Raw genomic sequence first — 19964 nt, forward strand, 5'->3', positions numbered from 1 at the left:
AAACCTCATTCATTTTTCCTGTGAGAATAAGTAATGAAAGATGTAAAAAATGCAAAATGAGGTTGAAAATTAAAAGCGCCTCTTTCCTTTCAATATTGAAACCTATCGAAAATAGTTGTAGAAATTAGGTACGCAATGTAAAATTCAAGACACTATAGTAATTTATTCAATAGCCAATGGTGGATAGAAACTTTTTATTTGGCGAACGATTAATTTATCGAATTATTTCTGCTGGCTGCAGATTGCTACTGTAAACGATATTCGAGAAAAAGATATTCATTAAAAAGGTAAAACTAGACTTCTATTAAGCCAAAATGAAATACGTCAAATCGTACTTTAACTCCCTGTTTTTGGTATATCGCAGATTCAGTCAACCACCGCCTATGAATATCACGAGCAATTCCAAGGATCTCGTAAATATCACATTCTACTTCGCTAAATGTGGTTACCTCGTGGCACGTCGGTGTCGACCCTAATTTTACACCCAGACCTGTAACCCACTCAGCTGGTCGACTCTGTTGCTGTGGTTAAATCGAATCAAATGGATCAATGTAAAATTTTTATGCTCATATTCATATGATTTATATTAATTATCATATGAACAACATTTTACTAATTACTTAGACCAAAAGAGAAATCTATTCAAATTGCCTTTTTTCTCGAGATGACATTTATCATCCAATACCCTAATATTCATATTATTTCTTTTTTATTCCTTTTTTTTTTTTTTTTGGTTAAATACTTCAAGATTCTTAATCCCGAACGCCAGGGTCACTAGGATTGTGTAACAAATGCAATCGCCCTTAATTTCCTCTTTCCGAAAGTTACACCAGTTCCCGTCTCATTTAAATAATAAGAACTTTACGAGAGAACGGTCATCTTCATTCATCTCAATTAAGCCGATCTACGGGTCGTTAGAAAGAATCGAAAGGACTCTCTCGTATTAATTCGAGGAATTCTTTTGACGAACCATACTCCCTTTAAACATTGACTCAGCCCATCGAGAGGATTCAGAGAGATCGCGAGTAGGTACGTATTCGTAGGATCGATGATTAATTCAGTGAGTGGAGAATGTCCTTCGCGTAATTTTTCTTCGTTCTTCTCGCGTTTTTCGACTCGCGGCCATTTTCAATTCCCATTACTCGTTCTCTAATTAATACGCTTTTTCCGATCGAAAGGTGGCCAGAACGGCTGGAAGAGCGACCATCGGCAAACACTCCGCTCCTTATGCATTATTAAACCCACGACCAAAGATAAAATCGCGTCATCGATTCGTCGTGCTATCGCAGAGGAGCGGTCGACGATTCAACGAACTGTTGTGTTAATATATGTACATAGAATTAAACGAGCTGCTTTTTTATCATGAAAGAGCTGTGCTAACACATTACAACATTGTGTTAGTTGGAAGTTACACAGAATGTCTCACGCAACTCAGTATATTTATATCTTCAATTCATAATTGGTACGGTGAACATTTTGTTAGATAGTAATTTAGTTAGTTCAGAAATTTGCGAGTAATTAAAAACATAAAATAAATGATACTGTAGTTACATTTATTATTTTATTTAAAAATTTGTTGTTCCGCCAGGTAACTTCGACGTGATTATTCGTCAAACGGACCCTTTCGTTTCTCGTTTGCTTCTCCTTTGCTCCTCGGCGACGTTACTCAACAGCGGCCATAATGAACTTTTTTCGTTTCACCATTTATTCGCCCCTTTGTCTTTGACTGCGCTTGAATATTTATCGAAGTTAAACCAAGACGAATTTAATAAATACGTTATGATTTAATCGAGAGCACCGGCGCAGCGGGAAGTCGAGGTCGAGGGGCTCCAGATTACGTGCCTAAGGGATCGGCTGAGGAAGGGGAGAGGGTGAACAGTCGCGGGATATAAAAAGGAAGAAACGCGAATCTCGCTTAAAAAGTTGATGAAGGATCTCATGGACCCATGGGGATGGAAAGATGCGCCACGTGAAAGAGAAGGATGGGCCGGCTAAATATTAATCGCGTGGTGAATGAAATTAAAAGAGTAACTCGTCTGGCTTTCTGCATTTTATTGTTGATCTGATTATATACGTTAAAACAAATTAACGCGTCTGTGATGGTGCTTCTGTTCAATATTCTTTCGTTTTCTCATTTTCTTCAACCATTAACGCGTACAATTTACAGTACATATGATTTACGTATATAATATAAAACTGTCAGATAAATCTATCGGTATGTTGTCTGTCTCTTCGCCAATTTGGATGATTTTTTGGTTATGTTGCAGAAATCAACATTTTGGGTAACTTTATCCTATTACTGGCGATCTCGCTTCGTTTCTGAGCTATTTAGGCAAAATTGACGGCATCATTACAGTGAATTCTGTCTATAATTGTGCGTCCGTGACAGCGTATGAGTTAGTATTGGTAGCCAACCGTTTCGTGGCACGGCGGCGGCCGGATAAAACGGCACGTAACCGCAAACCTATATAAACTATAAACAAAAGACAAGAATTAGGCTTGGGTTGGGCGTTGTTTTATCCGGCCGTATTACGACGCTGATACGGACGCATAATTATAGGTAAAATTCACTGTCTAGTTTTTTGTGAATACCTTGGAAACTAAGGTCGAACGGGGTTATATCTATAGGAAAAAGTTGTTCAAAATGTTGATTTCTACGATATATTCAAAAACCAATAAAATTGGCGAGGAAGTAACATATCGATAGATTCACCAATTGTTAATTTTTTTACTTTTATTTCTTATTCTAATTTTTCATATAATTGAGCAAACTGAATAAATAATAGACTTGCAAATATTTACGAGCGATAGGATAGGATGAGGGCGGAAAGTATTAAATTAACGGGTTTCCGGTAAGTTCGGGCTTCATTAGTAGATTGCACTAACCTAGGACAAGCATACCCCTTGGCTCTTTAGTATTCTATGTTTTTTTAACTTCTAAAGGTATTTGCATTGTAAATTAAGCTCTATCGCTACGATTCATTCTGTCCGTAATCCATTTTTCTCTTTGATTCTTTTATACTCTTTATAACTCTTCTCATTACTACTGAGGAACTGCATTTGTTTAACACTGTTTGGAAACAGTGCCATATAATTAACGAAATTCTCGTTTCTCTGCCACGAATCATTCTAATCTCTAATTACTTTACTATTTTACATTTTACAATTGGCTGCCTGACAATCAAAGATATGTTACAAACATATATTAGAAATTCCTTCGAGTTTCTATGCTCATTCCATTTCAACTCGTGGAATACATCTTCAGCAGAGTTGCAAGTATAGCAACAGCGAACTATATCGAAAAGACTAAAGGAAAAACAAGAAATTCTACCTTAGAAACTTTCGCCTTATAGACACAGAAACATACGTGCCTGAACTCCTATATTTCGTGACTCATTTAAAACTTGCCTTCACATCTCAACAAACAGCTATGCCAAACATGTTCATGCTAACCATCACTTGATTCCACAACAAAACTTCAGCAGTCTCACTCTGCAATTGCTTTGCCAGTTGAATATATATTACGAATTCATCTCTCTCTCTCTCGTTTCCTTCACATTATTTTAACTTTTCCAAGAAACTTCGCTTCTACTTCTAATCAATAACTTACACCAACCAAAGTGCAGGTACCTAGCCAAATTTCCTAAAGAAAAATCAAATACAGTGAATGTAGTGAACTACAATACACGACTTTAGACAACCAAAGTCTACCTCAGAAACTTTCACATTCACTGAAACACGCGAAGCTCCGCCAGCAGGAACTTCCCAGTATTCTGACTTATTTAAAACTCGCCTCCAAATCTCAAGAAGCAACTACCCGAAACGTGTTCATGCTAACACCACCGCCACCTGGTTTCACTATAGAAAATCCTCGTAATTACATCGTTTTAAACTGCCGCCATTCGCCAACATCTCCTTGATATCCGTCCCGAGAGGCTGTGGCGAGCCTTAACGTGAAAGCATCGCGAGCCCGCCAAGAATCGCGGTATCCTCGTTCGCTCGTTCGACCACGGGGATCTCTCTGGCCGAAACGATAATTGCAAGAAGTGAAACGGCGGCGGTTCGGCTTTCTCTCCGGTCGTGGGACAGTATCCCTTATCTCGAGGTCGTTCCACAGTTATCAGAAGAGAACGTGCGAGGTAACTGGCACGGTTCCCAGGGATTCTCATGGCGGCAAAAGAAAAGCGCGGCGATCGCCGAACGACGCGCTCCCAGAGAGATAATGTTAATATCCGTGGTTCGTTTTCTAATTGCCAATTATTTCGGCTTATTCCGATCTTTGCTTGGCCGCATTATCCTGGACACTACGCCTGGGATCCCAAGAAGAATTTACGAACGTTGGCTTTATGCAATAGTTAAAGATCTAAGTTGTGCCTATTATGGTTGGAAAGGCTTCTACGTCTGGCGGAGTTTGCTCTTAGATTCGGGATCTGATCGTCATTCGATGAGTTTTTCTTCAGCAAAGAAGAAGACGATATCTTTTCTGAGTTTTAGAACGTCAGGAATTTCTCGTTCTCGCTGCTTGGACGTTATTGTATTATATATTTGGACGAAGACATAAAAGATTCTAAGGATACGAATAGCGCCGGCAAATAGTCTACAGGCAATTTTGTCTAAAAACTTTTAACTACGTTTAGCTACATTTCGAACACAATTCACTTAGCCATAGAGCTATCAAGCTCCTACAAGACTCGCATTCGTTCGAAGGCGGTCGTTAATCATTAACTAGCTCCGTGTAGCCAGCCAATCGATCAGACAACGGTACCACACAGTACCCCACCGAGCATCCTCGCGGAAGCAACTTCCGCCGCGTTTTCCCCAGGCCTTTTCTAAAATTCTCCTCTGACTTGCTTCTAACTAGTTTCCAACCCAGGTCCGCTACATTTTTGTCCGGTCACGCGATATCACGACCACCACTTTTTACCATGTTAAAGAATAATCGCTCATTCGAGGTCTGGCCTCGTGTATCAGCGCTAGAAAGGGAAGAAGTAGAAGAGTTAGCAGGTGGAATAGGGAGAGTAAAATCCCTATCCCGCTTGGGGTGGAGGCGAAGGGGTTAGATTAAACGCGATAATACGCCGTCCCGATATCTTTTTGGCCTCGAACGCAGCCAGCTGAGTTTCCCTCGTTATCCGGTTTCCCCGGTTACGTTCGCCGCGCCGTTCGCCACGCCACTCGCAAGCGGTGGCTCCACAAATTTTGCAAAACACCGATATAAATCGTTTGATAACGCGTCTGGCCCTGGGCGTCGATATATGCTGGCGCGAGGAAAAAGCCCGGCGCACCAGGCACAGTTAGGAGAAAAAAAGAGGGATGGTTAGGAAAGGGGTGGAAATTTGGCGAAACGCCAGACGCGGCCTTCCGAAGCCGTTTGGAAAGGCAAGTATAAACAACGATCACCGACGCGTCGGGTTATACCACGCTGATATCAAGCTAATTGCAAAAACTACATCCTCCAACCAACTGTCGTCCTGCCTCCCCTGTCGACCACTTTTTAACGCATTTGTGTATTGGTGTAGGTGTAAAAAGGTGACTCATGGATTTAGGGGTAGGTGGAAGTTTTTAAATAGTTGTGATATCCCGAGTATCACATTGAGTAAGTTGATCTTAACTGTTGAAGGCTAGCGTGGGTTAAATTTCACTTTATACGAATTTCTTTTTAACGTTATTAACGGCATATTAATAACGACATCGCGATGCTCTTATTTGTAACCGAGACAAGCAATAATTTTTCTACTATTCATTTAGTATTGAATAACAATAGAACATTTAATTCCATTTGTTCAACTTTATCAGATACTTTTTTAATTTAGGAAAGATGTACTGCGGTCAATCTTCACTCGTGATGTTCTTTAAGTATTATGTTTTCGTTTATAGATATCAGGTTGACACAAAGTCATTTCGCTTCAAGTGATGGATAGGGCAGCACTTTTCATTAGATTTACAAATCTACCAGACGGTAGAAACTTTAATATTTTGGGGAATTTCACTAGTTTCATCTTCATTTACAATAACGAAACAATTCGAAATGCGAAGTATTTAATCTCAGGAGAAATTTCTTACATGTTATCTACTTAATACAATTGTTAATATTAAACTAAAACACAGAGAAGTTGAAGGAGCAGTAGAATGTTGACAAATATTTGAATACGAAAACAAACGTATACCAGGCTAATTGGTGAGTTATCTATTTAAATGAATATTCAGTAGCCTGGAAGCTTCGACATGTTGCGTGGGTCAGATATTCTCTTTGTCCAAACATAGTCCAGAGCTAAATTTCGTCGTTATATTATTCAGCACCCTCAATTGTATTTGACCTTAATTACTTACGCATACCATTTTACTGTTTTATGACTTGTCTTGTGCATACTGTGTACCTTTCTTGCACACTTCACTTTCAATTATACTATTTTTGATGATATCGCCAATATTTGATGTTCAGTTTCTGCTGTCAGACATATAATTTTGTTTCGTTCTAAAGATGAATATATTATACAATTCAATTATCAATTTACTAGTATACAATTTAAGTATCAATTTATGGTATTTATTTCTATATAAATAGGTGATAATTGTTGCGTATGAATTTTCCACAGAAGTTTATTACCCTTAAAATAAAAAAGCAAGAAATTCTCATAAAGAGAAAAGGAGAAGGGCAGAGATTCTTTAAGTAACTTTTCAACTGCCTCATCATGAGATTCACTCTCAACCAAGGATTCTCCCCGAAAGTCTTTCGTCAACCCTTCACTAACTAGTTTCGGTTAAGACCGGAAAGACGATACTTTAGGCCGAAGAACAACACGCTTAAGGTTCCCTTTCCTGAAGCTCATGAATTAAACACTCACGAAATTTCACGATACTGCATAATGAACAAGCAACCTAACTACCCCTTTGGGATTTACCAGGGGTGACATGAGTCATGTGGCGCGACCTTGCGGTGTTTTAATATCAGGTTCGTACACATGAAATGATGTTTCCCAGTAGTTTCTCCGAAATGTAATATTGGATGCTTCGCATTAAATAGAATTTACTCTGTTCCGAGGATTTCTTCTTCTCAGAATGTTGTTCTTCGAAATAATACCGACAAAAATTATAATGATGCAAGTAATCGATTCCCTATAAGAATCACAGCTTATCGATGCTCGCCCAAAATGGATTCCGTTAATTTTTTTTTCCACCTACCCCCAGATAGCTATCATCATTTTTCTAAACTTCTACAATTCATACATGTTTCTTTCACTTCTAACTCAACACCATTCGATCCTTCCATGCATCCCTAATTCTATTCACTCCAAACATAATTATTCTTAATAAACATTCCCCCTAAGTAACCATACACGTACACAAGTACATATATTTAATATCCAGGAAGATTAAATAGTATGCGTCCCATGAATAAAGTACCTGGTTTTCATAATACCAGACGACTAACAAACCTTAATATTCAAAATTTCATTCTCAATGTTCACACAAAATTTTCGCCCCGGGTATACAATAAATAGACATGGACAAAATACCCCCAAATCCACGAAGGAAGTAGCTCGTTCCCATAATATCAAAGCCCTGTGGAACCCGGGGCAAAAATCCTGACGCAGTCTCTCCTTGAGGAAATATTTTGAAAAGGCGAGCAACGATGCGCGGACTCACGGTAATTAAGCATCTTGCCGGTGCAGAGGCTCCGCAAACCGGCAGTAAAAACTAAATAAATAGAGAATGTCCGGCGTAGAGCCTGGCCGCGGCGAAACACGCCCGGTTGGATCAGGCCGAGGAAGAGGGAGAGAGAGTCTGCACGCGGCAGAGCTTGCGCAAACACAAAAGCTCACGTCTGAAGACAAACAGCAGTGACTGTAAGCTGCAACGTGGCCTGGGGCGCTGCGGCCCGTGTGCTATGAGAGAAAGGAAGGAAGGAAGGAAAAGACGAGCCGTGGGACGGTAAGGGGGCAAACACATCGGACAAAGACGATGAAACTCCGCTGGTACGAGGTGAAAAGGTAAGACAGAGCCAAGTGAGACGTTGGCGCCTATACCCGACGGCCGAACGTTCTTCTTTCGGAGACGACCTCGTGCTTCAGTGAACGCGATAGCGTCTTGGAGATCTTGATACTCCTAGAAATGAACGAGCAAAGGAACATGGACAGAGAATTTCGAAGATGCTCGCTGTTTTTTCAGAAATAGGATTCGTTACATAAAATGCTCGTTGTCTCGCAACGTATATATTAGGTTGTCCGGATGCGTCTTTCTTTTACAGACACGTCTTTTATAACGATGCATCTTTAAACAAATATGAAACCTAATCTGTCGAACGTTGTGATCTTTATTTTGAGAGAACAAAATGGATCGCGCGTAATTGGATACAATAATATAAAACGGAAAATGTTGTGCATCCATTATTTCCTTATAAAACGAAAGAAACTTTTCGGACGACTTAATATTAGAGGAAATAGGTGAAAATTTAAATAAGTGCGTTTTAAGGCTCTAAGATTACGTATCATTTTCTGTATATATGTATCATTTTTGGAAAAAGATCCCCTGGACTATACCTCTGGCGAGCCCCTCAATTTAACCGAATAAATTCTCCTTTGCAAATTATGGTCCTATAATTATTCGCTAGATGCACAATTGACTTTATACACCACGCGAAATCGTAGATAATGTGGCCATAACGCTACAGAAGAATCAGTCGAAAGCATAATTACGCGAGAGCAATGGGAAGGCGATATTCATACGCTACATTCCAAGTGTGCAACTCTCACGTTTGTATATACGAGGTGGAAAACAAACACTCGACGCGGAAACATATGCTTATTCGGGTGGCAACAGACGCAGATTGCACGAGCGATGAGCGTGGTAAGGTTCTCGAGTTGGTTCACGAGCATTGTCCTATTAGGATCGACCCTCTTCGGGGAGTTTCGAGTGCGTTCCGCAACAAAATGTCGCAGCCGTGTAAACGCGCTCTAACAGCCGAAAGCCTGTGTCGCTTTCGAAGATACTCCAGCCGTGTACACGCGGTGTATTAAAGCCGTGTACCATGCGTACACGTACTGTGTACGCGTGTATATACGTACTGTATTTTCGGCTAGGATCCTCCATTTCAAGGCGTCTGTACGCGGAAACGCATTCCACGATGCAAGAAACCAAGCGGATCTTGGAATCCTTTCAGGCGTAGAGGATGCTAGTTCATGAATACCGTTGTGCACAGGCTTCACAGCAGGTATTCGAAACGTCTAACGTGGTGCAATTGGAGATTTGATAAATCGACGATAAACGAAAATTAGAATTATTTTGTATTTCCGCAATATCTCACCCGTATTTGACTCTAGAGAATTAGTTTGTGAAACTGCGATAATATTACAATGATTTATTATTAATCTAAGCAACGTGCAACAGATATAAATTAGTGATTAATGGAATTAGAAACTCGATATTTAGTTAGAAATTGTCGAAGAAATAATTTACAGATATTTTTGAATGATTTTTACGAATTTCGTGGATTCAACAATATGCGTATGTAAATGTAACAAGCTGAGGATCATAATGATGTAATTTATCTACGACATCTCCTAAAATAGCGTTTCACGTTTACCATTGTAAAAAATTCGGTATAATTTCCGAAGTTATAAAAACATATCTGGGACAGTGAACAAAATAACAACTTGGTTAACTATGAAAGTAAACGGATGGTACTTTTAAAAGTTGAAAAGCATTGTTAAGACGCAGGCCATTATGAAAGCCGGAAGATCAGCATATTCGGGCGCCAGACGCGTTTTATGGCACCCAAGTGTCGAGCAGCCGTGTGTAACAAATTTTCTTCCTCGAACTCGGAAAAAGTCAGAATTACTCGAAAAATAAAACAATCTTAACTTCTTCGAATAGTTCTCAGTGATAGCGACATATGTATTATTATTATATTAAGTCATCATTAACGCATCATTAATCCATTGCTATTAAAGCTAAAACAAAATTCCAGGAATATCTATTAACTGCGTGTTGATGTATAAGTCGACTTGCATCGAATCACGAGATTTTTCACGGTTAGCGTAACCTAAGCGCTTTGATCGTTCAACGTTGATAGCTGCGATGGCGACGATATCAGCGATATTCGATTTTCCGACGGAGCGGCCGCCAGGTTTCCGGCCGGCTCTAAAAAAACACATGCCACATGCCGGAGCGCGATTTTTGTTCAACGTGAAAAGCGAACAGGTGGCCCATGTCTAGAAAGCTAATCGAAACGCTCGTTTTCGAAATACGAGCAAAAAAACATCATTTGCTATTTTCTTGTACATATGTGTATAGAGTGTCCCTTTATAATTGTCTCACGACACTACTTTTTGAATTAAGTATACATGCGTTGGATAAAAAAATGTTTCGAGTAAAAGTTTGTGTTGGTTACGTCACTGGCAGTATACTGTTACGTACTTGGACATGCACTACGTAGAAATATACGGACTTTTAACTATTTGCCAAATGGGAATAAACAAAATACCGATTTTTGTTGAATATATGTCAGTTCAGTATTTGATTAAGACATGACACATGTACCGAAAGTTCAAAACGAGAAAATTTCCTTACCGCGTGTGACTAACCCTCAAATCAATCGAGATTATCCTAATTATAATTACAATTTCAATTTGTTTCGACCGTTCGCGGAGAGACGCGATCGCGAGATAGCACGTCAACGAGAGTCGTAAATTCCCGTTACGATTAAATAATCGACACCACGAACTGATCGATCCCCTGATTTCTGTTACGATAATAGGGGTGGTTCAACTGAGGTTATACTGAATTAACAGGTATAAATTAACGTTTATTCCAGCAACTTTGTAAAGAAGGTAATTACACTGATGCTTATGTACAAGCTAAGTAAGTGATTGATTTAAGGATAAAAACCCGATGATGACACGTTGACTATTCTAACGATGAAGAATAAGTGAAGTAAAGCGACAATGCTGTGTCGAAGGAAAGCTAGTCATGGGTGGGTCTAATCTACAAGAAAGAGCTGATTTGTCAAGGGCAAGGTTTCATTGGGAGAGTGAGGGAAAGACTTCGCTGTTAATTGGTTAATTTTCTAGGTTGGTTGGTGAAGAAGGGTGCTAACCGCCCCCGAGAGAGAGAGAGTTGCTAGTGGGAAGCATCATACGTGAGAAAACTAACTTTCCCGTAGTAACAATAAGCTTTAGAAACGATTCAGTAAAGAGATGTTTGTTTATGATGGGTCCTTAAGACTATTGAGGGTACGCAGTAAGGATGAGCGGACATCTGGTTCCCATCTTGCCCGCGGTGTGTGGCCTGGTCTAGGTAGAGTGTCGCCCGACGTAACACAATTCTTTGAAATTATTGTTCTTTTTTCTTCTTCGACGCTTATATATTCCATATATATATTTTCTGCTTAACAACTATGATAATTTGATTCGTAATTTGATCCACGGTAGTACAGATAATTTAATACATCACGGATGTCACTCACCTACTATTCTTGACGTTGGAGAGGTCAGCGATCGTCCTGTAACAAAAATAGTTATATCCTGTTATAACATTTCAGAGTAAGATCTAGATATTATAAGAGTTATAACATATTTTTACATCTCGTTCTTCTTTTATAAATAATAAGAAGTACCAACAGGACCAAATAACAAGGCTTTGCTTTTCAAACTTAAGAAAGATTGGTAAATATCGAAGTAGAACTTTTAAGATAATCGAAAACGAGTTTCACGTACTATTACTATTAATTACGCGTGATCTTCTGAATTCTATATTCTATAATTATCATTGATCTATCATATTGATCTAACATATTGATCTATCATAAGAAATTTCCGCGCATTGATGCGATAGATTAGAGTAGCTGACCAAGTATAACTTATTGCATCTAATCTAGCTTCATCACTTAACTTGCAACTAGGTTAGTGGACGCGAGCTCATCATCCGCAGGAAGGCTTGTACTTTCCAACTACGTGGTGTAACTTAATTTACGATACTTCCAGCCCGAAAACCAGTGTGTCAGTAATGAACGGAATTAACAGATGAATGTTGCATGTTCTATGTCCGTTTTGCCAGCTTTCGAGCTTTGAAACGTGTAAATCAAGCGGTACTTTCGTCGTTAACCGAAATTGAATATATCCATCGAATATATCGAAACAAAACATTGATATAAATGTAACAGATAAAAATTGTTTCCTTGGTTAATTTTGAATTACATTTTAGGATAATATTTTAGTCGATATCTTTAAAGTAATTATTATATACGTTGAAATTACTAATTAATCGATGAAACGCTGTAAAAGATAATAACGTATTTAATTGTCCTCAATTTGGTAAATTGAATCCGAAGTTGGGATTAAAATTAAATTTCATGGTAGATGCAGCTCATGTTTGTTATAGCTGAACTATAATTTGCACCACGAGTGTAACTCGATATTGTAAGGCAGCAGAGTAATTGTTTCAAATTTTCGTGCAGCATGACGCAAAGAATTATCCAATTAAGCGCGATTAAATTGATGTGTATGTGTTATTTTAGTTTTATAGTATATATTCAGAAAGACTATTTGAAACGAAGCAAAAGATATTTTTTAGTTTCTAATCATTAACTTCTTATTTTTTTTTTTTAATGAATCAAAGAATTATCTAAATTATTATAAATTTTATTTTCCTTGAATAGAATATCTAGGAACGATATTAATGTGGCTAACCATTCAACTTTCGTTTAAAAGGTTGATTTTAAGCATAATAATCTGTTAATAATGTCCTCTTTACTTCTCTCCGTACTGGCTCCTAAAATAATTTTATAGATTACAATCTGGGATTTTATGTTGACCTGTCCCGAGGTTCGTTAACCGTAACGCGTAGTCTCGTTTTAAGGCGTTACTACTACGATGATCGAAGACCGCGTTATTACCGACTCGTACTACTTCACGTCGTCTTCCATCAAAGCAAAGTCGCTTCTACGTAACCTGCACGTAAGTAGGGGAAGATGGACGAGTGTTTCACTTGCATTTTATTAACGTCACAGTTTAGATCGTTTATGACTTCATTCTCCCGCTTCTTTGCTACTTTATATTTTAATATGGTAAAAAGGTCCACCTATTTCTATTAGTTACAAGATATAATCTTTGATTGGCCATCATTAAAATATAATATATGACATTAAACATCGTTCGCATCGTAAATTATTAATTAAAAATCTTCATTAGCACGATTTATGACAAGATACCAAAAAGATATATCTTTAAAATTAAACTATTTTAATTGCGAAACGACGAGGTATCCTTAACTATTTTTTCAAACTCTTTTCAATTATTTTCCGTTAATTTTCAACTGGGCATGTGTCAATTTCCTCGGAGATCGATGAAACCATGATCAAACGAAAGTACTGGATAATTCCTTCGAATATCCCTCAGGACGGCGCCATTCCGAACGATTATCCATCGAATTTATCGCGTGCATATCTCGCGCGGGTGACTGCACACGTCGCTGAGGCGGCTGTAATTTATCGTCACTTCGCGTTCGCGAAAAATGCCTTTACTGATTCATCCGCAGACGCATAAAAAGTATGCGGCCATACGTTACGTTGTTGTGTGTTCTGTTCTACGCACACGCAAACGTGCATTATAAAACCTAAAGCTGTCTCACCTACGATATTTTTTATTCGTTTCTCCTTTTAGTTTTTTTTTCTTTTTCCCCGTCTCCTCGACTATGCCAGTTTTTCTTCAAACTGGTCAAAGTCAACGTGACTGCGTGCATGGAACATAACACAAGTTTCGAGAACTCGTAGTATGACGTGATGACGTGACGCGTGAAAGGTCGATGAAAAACCGTTTTAATAGGGCCATTCCCGATGACCAGTCGCTGCAGCGAGTTGTAAGCTCTTTTTTACCAGGGCTAATGATTACGTAATATTTTCCGCGTGGAGGGTGTGTAATTGTGTTCCGCGCGCTCCTGGAGCTGGCCAGTTGCGAAGAATAATGTTGTTTGCGGAAATAGCGAGTTGTGTAGCGTGGTTTGAAGAAAGAATGGAGGAGGCTAGCGGCAGATTATAAAGGCGATGAAAAGCTTTCTGCAAAATTGTGCCAGTGTAGTCTGTACGTGGAAATTAGACATAAACATCGAACAAACATAGGCTCATAAATTTAACGAAATGGTCAAAATCAACTAGAAATCAATACGTTGATACTTCGTATTATTGTTACAACTTTTGATTTACGAAACGTTCATTATGAATTATTTATGAAGCTCTGTTTAGACCATATATTTTTCTTATTTTTTCACGTAGAATATTTTAGCATCGTTTTACCGAAGAAACGAGTGATCGACGTATTATAATATTCCAGCAGTCAGTTTTTTGTGAACTCGAACCATTGTGCCGTAGCATTATCCATTTTTCATTTATAAAACATATACGAAGCACAAAAATAAATACACCGCATAACGATAACGATAGAATCTCCTAGCGGACACATTGAGAAAATTTTGCGCAGGATTCGCGTGAACGAATATATCCTTTGACATGAAGGAATACAATAATAAAAAGAATCAATCGATAAATCAATATCTAGAACAGCAAAGAGCTGGCGTTTTATAAAATCAAATACTTGTTCGTTATAAAACGTAGTACAGGTCGATATTATTGCGCGACTGTCCGGCTCTTGTGGAGTAATCGTTTCTTCGAATCTTGTCAGCGTGATAACGTATTGCTCTTCGCGCAAGTATCCTTAGGCTCAAGAAAAGGTCGAGAGTGGAATGAGAGTTGGAAGGCCGGAAGTCATGGCAAGATAACGGTCTACCGTAAGTCTGGACAATGTGTTCCGTAGACGGACGCCTTTGTCGTAGATTAGCACGATTCCTTGACTTCGTCGACGGAGTCCTTGAAACTCGACGAGAGATACGGGACGGGATATTGTTTTCTCGCTATCTAAACGTAACTCTGGCTAACTCGTCGGAAGAATGAGAGGAACGGGATTCTGGAGATCGGTCGATCGTTTCCAGACGTCAACTCGACCAGATGGTTCACCTTCTGTACTCATGGGAAATTCGATTTGGAGGATAAAAAGAAAATTCGATTCTTGTAGACATTTTGTTCCCCGCTATCCATTTAATTCAATTTAAATCAAAATCAAGTAAAACATAAACCAAGCCGAGAAAATACACTTATTCCTCTGTAATCTAAAAGATTCGTTCACGAATAAATCGATCTCGTGATTCCTCTCTTCGAGTCTTTTGAAAAATCACTGACCGAAAATTGCGCTATATCAAGAGAAATTATATCAGTCCTACACGTAAAAATAACATTTCGAGGACATGGAATTGAAGTGAACCCCGGTTGAAAGGAGGACAGAAAAAATGAAAAGGCAAAAATAGCGGAGCAGAAAAAGCTCGACAAGCAACGATCGATTATTACGGTCGTCTGGCGGTAATCGTTTTTTTAAATCCCGACTCCGTCTGCGTATTTGTGAAATACGTAATCATCGTTGAAACGTGCTTTAAAATAAATAGCAATTCCCTCCTTTTCCCCGCATTACCTTACAGAGAGGGGGGAGGGGGCAGAGATACTTGACGGTATCGTTGAACGTAGTACGCAAAGTAAGACTTTTCCACGGCACTTCAGACTTCTCCGGTGCACCAAGTATAAAGCTATTTACGTATCCCATTTCCCGCAAAGGGTGATCTTTCTTTTTCGTTCATTTTTTCTTCTCCTCCCTCCGCAGCCTGATCTTTCTCCCTTTTTGTCGTAAATATATAACGGGGTGGTCGCTTTCAGGATAATACGAAAGACTCTTAAAAAATTCGCAATGCTCAGTCACAATAAAGTGGTTGGCTACAGGCACCGCCGAGTCTCGCGGTAATGAAATTAACGAGAACGTTGCGCATACTAGATTATGTTCCATCATATGTCTTTGCAACTTGCGAAGTAGTATAAGATCGTTTATAGTCAGAGACACGTAAATTAACTACTTAACTGTACGCGATAGGCAAATATATTCTACGTACCATTGTAATACAGTTAATGTGTATCATTAGTTGTAAAACAGCGGTATGTTAGTATAATAAAGAAACACAATCGCTTGAAAGTATAATAACTTAATCTGACTGTGAAAAACCGATACCGAAGGAAGGCTAAATATAGTATCAGCTGAACAGACGTAAGAGAAAAAGAAAAATGCACGCAAACACTTTTTCTATATGAACTTTATGGAACAGAGAGTTTCGAGCTATTTAATCGGTTATATAAACCCTACAAAAATAGGTTTTACCAATGTTCCAGTTAAATGAAAAGTTCTTCCCGAGAATTTGCTGCAAAAATAAACGGAACTATATTCGAGTATTTCCACGAATACGTTATGTTTGCGAACGTACACATTTAACGTGGAAGGTTTAAGCAATTGAAATGCGATTGGATTACATGGAATTACGATACCAGAGGGTGAAATATTTTATTATTATTAAATTATTTCTGATCAAAAATAGGTCGTTCTCAGAATTTAAAATCGAGAAATGTTCATAATCTATTAATAATTTTATCATGTAATTTTATAATTTAGTCATAAATATGACATCGGCCTCGATTCCAAATCTATTCTTATCCATCTATTTATTATTATAACTTTTATTTCAATATATATATCTATAATAATTGGAAACATTAAAAAACAACATCGGAATTAAATATGAAATGCCATATTACAATGTTGAATATTCAAAATTATTTTCTGTTCAAGCGTATCACACAGTAATGTAGTAGTTGGATATGTGATTCGTCAGACAACTCAGAGAATCAGACAGCAGTGAAGGAGTATAAGACCGTGAATAGTCAGACAAATGTTCCGCAGTTTGTTACCCAATGTTTAAATATGCATTCGAACTTTCTTTGTATCAGGAAGATTTCATTATATTTAAGATTATTTTAGATAAAATATATTTAAAATATAAATATATGATTATTATAATGTATTAATCCTTTGCCGTTCAAGTTACATTCTACACTTAATTCAAACTGATTCATACTCAGCAAATAATCTTCGAAAATTATTAATAATTTATATTTCCGTATTTATATACAAGTATACTATATACATTATATTTTTATATTATATAGGACATATTTTTGTATTTTTGTGCCCAATGAAAACAATAAATTACAAGAATAATTATCCTCGATATTCGTAACATTGATTTAATTTCATAAATGTCCTGCAAAAGAGAAGAATCTCATGAATTTTCTTCAAAGATCAATAAATATATTGAGAAGATTATGAACTAAAATATTTCATATTTCTCTTAAAAAAATCTTCAAGAGGATGATCTACCTTCAGATTCATGTATATACAAGAATATTCCCTTAATAATATATTCTCTTTCAGTCTCTAAAATCACAACAAACTTCGTTTCTCACGCAACGTGAACGATGCTGCACGCTCCGAAGGAACATTATTAAACATTATTAGCGGAGCACTTCGCGTAATCAAAACATTTTCACGAGAAACAGCATTTAAAAAGATTTCACAAACCGCTACCATACTTTGTTAGACGTAAACAAAATTTCAGCAAATTCTGGAAGCAAATAAAAGACGAAAATCGAGGCAAAAGACGCAGGGATGGCACGTTTTTAAATTTTTTCCAAATCCGAATCCGGCTCGATGCAAATTGGATGCTCTAAGATGCGAATAATCGACAGCATTTCATCATTGCAACACGGCAGCAGGAGTTATGCACTAAAAAGGAATCGATGTCGATGCTTCAATGTGTATATACGTACAGGTACATGCATGCATATAGGTAGGTGTATAGCCCAGTTGCGCCAGAATTCGAAACAATTTCCAGTCTTTTCTCGTAATTCATCGATAGGATTATAAGAACGTGATATATATCGCGCGCTAATAAATGTCGGTTTTAATTACTTAAAGTATCGCGTTAAATTCGACGAGTTTTCATGAACGTGGCAACAGTGAAATTTTCCTTAAACACGTCGATCAGATATTAAAACAGGTTTGTTTGCATAATGCTTCAAAGGATGGATACGTACATAGTAGATTACGCGAGTCAGGAAATGGAACGCGAACTTAGTTACACGAGATTAAAATAGATGCTTGGGTATATGACACATGTTTGAATTTATTATGAAAGCTTATGCTTGTGTGGATGGTTGAATTTTAACATTGTTTTCAGTTGGAACAACTTTTTATTCCTGTCATGATTTTCCTTTTTGTATGCCATAAACGTCATTAGGGAACACTTTACCGATTTGTATTTGATGAAAATTTGTATATCCTCACTGAAGGTGTACAAATATATTGCGGCATTTTTGAAAACAATTATTTCATTTAATGTATTACATAATCTCTGTATTCTTTAAGTGAATTAATATATGTAGCGCAGTTTGAACAATTCAATCACATAATTAATCACCTTCTTCTCGCAAACATAAATTTCGTTTATCTCTGCTTGCATTTATATTTTTGTAAACTGCACGGAGTTATTTAAGGTTACGCACGCAGCTAAGGAATCTCCTGACTAAACTTATTTCTGAGGAACGGCGCGTTTTAAAACCTTTTCTCCAGAGCCTATGCCCTAGACCGGCCAGCAATAAAGTCCACGATAGTACACGAGCGTTTTATAATTACTGGTTTTAATCTCGCGACATTATTTCTGAAGAAAAACACATAGAGAGAAATTTTGCCACCGAAACCAGGGGAGGAGGACTAACAAGAGTTATTCATTGCGAAGCATTCTTTTCGTTTATTCTATTTTACGGCTGGACTCGCGTTGGTATATCTACACAATAAAAAGGCAGCAAAATGCATTAAACGTACTTTAAGAAATTCAAACACTCCAAGAATATTTGTCGAATCTTCAACAGGTTTCAGGGACAAATCGTCGTTAAAGAATAAATTCAATTTATTCAGTCTTTCATTTACCAATCGGATACTTGATCCTTAACATAATAGGCAGCAATTAACAAGTAGCAATCAAGTCAGCAAGTACAATAGGTTCCTGTTAATTGAAGCAGCTCAAGACTAGGGGCGTCTAATTAATGCGACATTGGCGAGTTTCTCTTGCAGGAATACCCAGTCTTGAAACCGGTATTAACGTCCAAACATGAAATCAACAAGACTCAATTTAGTTACAAAAAGTATTAACGACGATTCTCATTAAATTAATACTATGCTGCTCTGAATAATTAATTCGGAAAGAACTGCGGTTGAAAAGTAGTAATTGTATTAGGGATATTAATAGCATGTCAATTGTCACAGTGTCTTCGTTATTCTGTTACATTTCTTCCATTATTGAATTACAAATTTTAAATTTAATATTTCTTAAAATCGTGCTTGGTTTCTCAAGGATCAGAATAAATGGCGTTATTTTCGTACGGTGACTAAACTTGAAACGCAAATATCTCCCCACTATCAAGAAAACAAATTTAATTTTAGTAATTAATCGTGTGTGTGTGTGTCACATCTATTAGTATTTAAAAAACTGCTAGAGAATACTACGATCGTAGAAAGTAGCTTTCTCTTAGAATTAACCAACAACGAAAGAGAGTGTTCGTTGCTTTCGTGTAACGCTCGAAGTCGTTTCGAGTCATTGATACAACCTCGTTATTTTAACAATCGTTTCATCTTTTTTCAGCACAGTCGAACGTTCGACCACTAACAAGATGGATCGTGCAGGCGCAAACCGTGGCATAAGTCCTTTTTCCGTTGAGGTGGCAGTGCCGTGGTAAATGACGCCAACTCGAATTAATTGGGTCAAAATCATTATCAGCCCTTCTCGGTGGTTTAACGATCTCGACCCTGGCCGTTCAACTTGAATTACCGCCGCTACGCTGCATTCGTTGTGTCGCATCTCTCAGATATCGGTGCGCATGCACGAACAAGCGAACGTGTATAGATGTGATTGTGAGTTTGTGTGAGCGTGTAGGGGATCGTGTTCGGAGCGAGGACGCGTCGTTGCAGATAATACGTCAACAAGATCGA

At 37.9% G+C, this 19964-nt stretch overlaps 1 protein-coding gene across 5 annotated transcripts in view; it reads right to left on the bottom strand.

Moving 5' to 3' along the window:
- LOC117239971 (teneurin-a) overlaps positions 1-19964 on the bottom strand; it is a 702004-nt gene that overhangs the window by 486149 nt on the left and 195891 nt on the right. For all 5 annotated transcript variants that reach the window (XM_033506078.1, XM_033505890.1, XM_033505950.1 and 2 more), the window contains exon 2: positions 11465-11500. The gene's annotated coding sequence lies outside the window, so the exon portion shown is untranslated. The remainder of the gene's footprint in view (positions 1-11464; positions 11501-19964) is intronic.

Source organism: Bombus vosnesenskii, unplaced genomic scaffold, assembly GCF_011952255.1.
Source record: "Bombus vosnesenskii isolate JDL3184/JDL3185 unplaced genomic scaffold, Bvos_JDL3184-5_v1.1 scf7180000013262, whole genome shotgun sequence".
In the NCBI taxonomy this organism is placed as follows: Eukaryota; Metazoa; Arthropoda; class Insecta; order Hymenoptera; family Apidae; genus Bombus; species Bombus vosnesenskii.